Here is a 6000-nt window from a genome sequence, read left to right as displayed (position 1 = left end):
GACGATGTGTGTGCGCGGGTGTGCAAGAGCAAGATGAAGAGAGGGAGGAGGGGGAGGAGGGGGAGGAGGGGGAGGAGGTGCCAACCAACCAGAGCCAGAGAGAGAGGTCTTGATCGCCCCATGCTCTCGCTCGCTCTCTCTCTCAGTCTGAACTGGTTCCTGTTCATCCCATCACTTCGTGTGGCTGTGGTGAAAATCCGCTCAGAGATCCAGTCCTTGTGGTCCTGGGTCTGTTATCAGACCCTGAGCCAGGTCAGCGGGTCCCTGATGGTCTCTGTGGTAGCAGCTCAGGCCAGACGGAGGCTGAAAGACCCGACCGAGTTCAGACTCTCATCCAGGAGGTCAAGGTGGAACTATTCCTGACCCTGATCCAGAACCTGAGCAGCAGTCACCAGGGTCTAGTTCTGGTTCCGCTTCAGGACCAGGTCCCATCCTCATGTTTCTAACACAGCAAGTGTCTCCTGTGACTCAAGTTTGTGACCACTTCCTGCTTGCTCAGAGGGACCAATCTAAGCGCCGGCGGTACCGGAGGTGTTCGCTCGCTGAAACCGGGGTAACGTGAAGCCGGCACAGGTGTTAAAACCCCTGAGCTTAAATAGTCTCGCGCTCAATCGCCAGAGAGCGCTGTGACCTGGACACGAATAGGTTTGGGCTTGTTTTTCCCGTCTCAGAGGCGACTGCTTCAGAAATCCAATTATCTCTGAATCCTAATCATCTCAATCGATCATCTCCATCAGTAAATGTCCAATCAGCCGTCACGGTGCGTTCCTGCGTCCTGTGGTTCACTGAGAACAATCTTCAGTTGTCTGATGCTTCCTTCGCTTTTGTCTCTCGGCTGATTTTCATCACCTTGGTCAGAAACTTCCTCTGAGAGGATCTGACTGTCAGACAAGAAGCGAGGCAGGTTTTTCACAGGCACTCCAGTCTTCAGGGGCGAAGGCCTCCGAGGCTCCGAGGGGTGGACCGACAAGCAGAGGAAGGAAAAGAGAAGAGGAGGAGGAGGAGACAAAACCCATCTGCACAAACGAAGAAGAAGAGGAAAAACACAAGGAGGAGAATGAAATTATTTCCAGGAAATTCAAAGTGAAAATATGATGAAGAGGAGCAGAAAGGGAAGAGGAGAGGAGGTGATCTTTCTCCAGGATGAATGTGAGTGACGAAAATTGTAAACGTAAATAAAAATTTCAGCAACTGATCGACCAATAAACGATCGGCGAGAATAAATAATTATATTTAATAATAATTGATCAGCCTGCAGGTTCAAATTTAACAAAGTGAACAATGAACAAATGAGCTGCAGAGTACGGGCTGGCTGGGTGGGGTGGGGGTGGGGGGGCCACATCCCCGACCCGCTCGCAGGGTGACGAGAAACAAAGGGGGATGGACGTAAACACCCCGCTGCTTCACGTCCACATCAGCTGATGGTTTTTAGTTTTTGATTAAAAATAACTTTGTTTTTAATTTAATTTTTGCTTCTTCATCATCCTGCGGACGAACTGTTAATATGGACGTTCAGTAATTTAGGAGCTCGTGTATTGTAATTACATTAGAGACAGAAAATGATCCTTTAAATGAAATAAACATCGAGTTTCTCTTTTCTTTAAGCTGGAGAATAAAGAGCGGGCCGACGCTGAAGAGGGAAAAGAGTTGATTTAAAGCGAGGCTGTAAATGTGGGAGCAGAGGTCAGCAGAGACGCACTCCTGTTTCCACTGTGAGCTTTTATTTAAATGTGCTTTTATGATCTGATCTACATGAAGACAAACTCGGTTAGGGTCCGAGTCCATTCATCAACCGCAGGCGACCGATCCTGGCGTGCTCGCGCTGATGAATGCGATCGCTTATTCCCCATGTTTGACTTCATTATTGGAGCGTCTGAAGCCGTGACAAAGGTCTCACCTCTCAGTGATCAGGTTTATCAACACTTTATCAGCTTAATGTTTTTTGATTTTCTCAGAAAAATCATTTAAATGTAGGATTAAAAAAGTCTTTCAGCTCAAACAGATGAATCCAGACTGAAGCCTCATCTTTGTTTTTTGTTTGTGCCAAAATTAAAATTAGCTTTTTAGATTTTCTTTGAATGAAAAATGTAACATTGCTTGTCTGTTTTATTTTATTTATTAATCTGAGTGAAATCATTGGATTTCACTCAGATTAGTTAGAATATGTGAATTTAATCTTTTCAGATAAACTCAGATATGTTACCTCGTTTCTTCCTCTTTCTGCAGTTTTCCGAGGCTCAGCGCTGCAGCGAGTGTGTGTGTTACAGCCCCTCTGTATTGTGTGTCAAGTGTTTCCTTTTGTGTGTGTGTGTGTGAGACGCTGGGAGCACTCAGCACACACACATTTGCATTTAAATAGCGACATCAACCAGCGTTCACGGCACAAACCGGCGGGTTTCCCAGATGTCACAGCAAAGTCAGATGGCCCAGCTGTCTCTCTCTCTCACACACACACACACACACACACACACACACACACACACACACACACACACACACACAGCTGACTCTGTAAAAAACACTCCTGCAGCCTGAGCCGGTCTGATCACCTGAGTGTTTCCACCAGCAGCTCTCCTTTACAGGAACTCTGGATCTGTCCGGCTTCCTGCTGATCATCTAGACGTCCAGGACTCGTCCCAGGACCAGAGCAGGTGATAACACAGACAAACCTCTGCAGCAGCGTTAGGAAGATGAATATAACGCATGTTTCAATCTGTCTGTGACGTCTAAACATTTTAACTCGCCGTCTAAATTTCAGTAAATCGTGACGGTTCCAATTTTTCACACGTGCCGATTTTTGGTTCTTTCCCGTTTTGTTTCTGCTGCTTTTATGATCGTCTAAGCAGACGACTCGCTGCACACCTGCACCTGTGCACACATCAATACCTCAGTGTTTTCCAGCTTTATTTAAATTGTTATCGCAGGCTCATCTCAAAGATTCAGTTTTCCTCAAATAAAACATCTGCAAACATCTTACATTAAGTGTTGCCTTTGGGCACCTGTCTGTGTTGGGATCTTGTACAGCCACAAAATAAAAGACCCCGTCATGTCAGGTTATGTTATCACATTTTTCCAACGTTATTCTGACCTTGTTACCTTGTAAAGTTCATTTTATCTTAAGAGACGTACGGTTTCTGATCACTCGGCTTTCAGCGTGATTTCTTCTATTTGAATGAAAAGAGACGAGCTCGGTGTGAATGAGCCAGTGGCTCGAGTCTGACATCAGCCCGCTGTGGATGACGGCATCACCGAAACAGCTCCGAGAAGTTTGCGAAGACTCGGCTGTGCCGCGGTCAGTTTGAAGATGGCAATAAAATCAAAGACAATAATGTATTGAGCCTGACACTAACCCTGAGCTCGTATTGTCTCGTGCACCTCACATCTCAGCTGATCCAGTCAACCAGAGTCTCAGCTGTCAATCAAACTGCTGACTGCATCTGATTGGATAATGGCTGACAGTTCTCCTTTAGGTTCTCAGTCACACTCTACCGGCTTCAGCTCAACTCCTCAGTGTCCTGTCATCACTGACATTACCCTTTATTTTTCATCCGCTCGTCCCCATTTCATCTTTTATGTGGGCTTTTTCCCCTCACCTTCTCCTTTCTCCTCACGTCTCCACTGTATTTTATTTCAATGCGTCTCTATTGTTTGACTCTACTGCAGGTACTGAGGGAGTCAAACAAAAAGAGGACAAAACAGGAGAGAGAGCAGAAAAATGGAAATAAAACGAGAGGAAACAAAGCGCTCGACCTTCAGCACCAAACAGAAAAACACTGTGTGTGTGTGTGTGTGTGTGTGTGTGTGTGTGTGTGTGTGTGTGTGTGTGTGTGTGTGTGTGGGTGGGTGTGTGTGCGCTGCTAAGGGATTTCCAGGCATCCCAGTTCAGGGAATTCCCTCCATCCCAGCAGAGACTTGAGTGAGCGAGGAAAGAGCGACACCAGAAGGAGAAAGCGAGGATACGTTTCAGCTGTGAGTCTGAAATGATTCAGAATAAAGTCCAAGCATCATTAAAGACACGAGTCCAACAGCAGAAACCAAATCAAACTCCACAACACGAGCCATGGAAAATAACCCCAAACTCACCTTCATCATCAGCTTGGTCCGTGATGAAGACAGATGAGAATGAAGCTGCTTTCTGCTACAGAGCAAAGACACTGATCGGTTTATTTATTCAGTTCAAAGTTACAAAAGAAAAGAAACAATAGAAACAGTAGAAACAGTAGAACGATGATGATGACACACTGAGCCTCAAAGCCTCTGACTAAAAGGAAAAACAGCAGAAATTCTAAATCATGTTAACAGGAAATAAGAGCTATTTATTATTATCATTATTATCATTATTATTATTATTATTATTATCATTATTATCATTATCATTATCATTATTATTATTATTATTATCATTATTATTATTATTATTATCATTATTATTATTATTATTATCATTATTATTATTATCATTATTATCATTATTATTATCATCGTTATTATTATTATTATCATTATTATCATTATCATCATTATCATTATCATTATTATCATTATTATTATCATTATTATTATTATTATTATCATTATTATTATTATCATTATTATCATTATTATTATTATCATTATTATTATTATTATCATTATTATTATTATTATTATCATTATTATTATTATCATTATTATCATTATTATTATTATCATTATTATTATTATTATCATTATTATTATTATTATTATCATTATTATCATTATTATCATTATTATTATCATCGTTATTATTATTATTATCATTATTATCATTATCATTATTATCATTATTATTATTATCATCGTTATTATTATTATTATTATCATTATTATTATTATTATTATTATTATTATTGAAGGAATTACAAAGTGAAGCAGAGTTTCATGAAAAGAACCAAACTGATAAAAGAACAGACATGAATAATAATAATATTAAACACTTTATAATAACTGGTGTTAATAAACAATTGTTCATTTTTATAAATATATGATTTATTGTGAGGACACAAAAATGAATTTAGTGTTTAAGAGTGATCCAGAGTAGGGGTGGGTTTTGATGATCGATTCATCGATTAAAATCGATTCTGGCTTGGGTAACGTGATATCGATTCATTCAAATCCTGAATCGATTTTTTTATATAAATTTATTTTGCCTGAAACGCCAGAATCTCAGGTTAAACCTCACAAAATTTCAACAATCACCAAACAGCTAAAACAGTAAATGAGAGCAGGAACACGGCTTCTGCACAAAGACGTGAACACAAAGCGCCGACGCATCAGAATCAGTGAGATGTGACTTTCTCACCGACGGCACGGACACGGTCGCTGATTCTGATGTGTCGGCGGGTCGAGCTTTGTGTTCACGCCCTTCTTGCGCTGATTCTAAAGCTGCAGGTTTGATCTCTCTCCAAACAATATTGACCGAACCAGCAGCAAAAGAAGATCCAAACTACGCTTCACACAAACATGAACTCACTCTGACTTTTGCTGCTTTGCTTCCACCAGGATAAAATCACACTTCATGCACAGCTCTCTCTCTCTCTCTCTCTCTCTCTCTCTCTCTCTGTTTTCTTCATTATTCGCTTGCTTGTTACGCACAAGTCCACTGTTGTTTACAGCCTGTCAGCCGCTGTTTTTTTCCTTTTACTTACTTCTGAAAAGAAAACCTAACTTCTGCCGTTCAATACTGAACAAATTTACACTTTTTAAAATTATACAAAATTGCAAAACGCTGTGTCTCTAATAAAACCGCTGTAACTTTGCTCTGCTTCACGTCAGCAGCATCAGGTAACGTTCATGTGTTCATTAATGGTTTTCTTTACTGCAGAATATCTTTATAAAATCCAGGCCTGGAAAACCACCTTCATGTTTTTCTGTGTTTTATCCTCAGTTACTTTGACACAAAGGCCTCTGCTGTGATGCTCACACCTGTGATAAAGTCTCGCAAGTGTCAGCTTCCTTTTTATAGATATAAAAATATGG

This window comes from Mchenga conophoros, linkage group LG8 (genome assembly GCF_057382185.1).
Source record: "Mchenga conophoros isolate Kocher_MC1m ecotype Shallow Benthic linkage group LG8, M_conophoros_male_GT1.1, whole genome shotgun sequence".
Taxonomy (NCBI): domain Eukaryota; kingdom Metazoa; phylum Chordata; class Actinopteri; order Cichliformes; family Cichlidae; genus Mchenga; species Mchenga conophoros.
Note: the sequence above shows the minus strand (reverse complement) of the source record.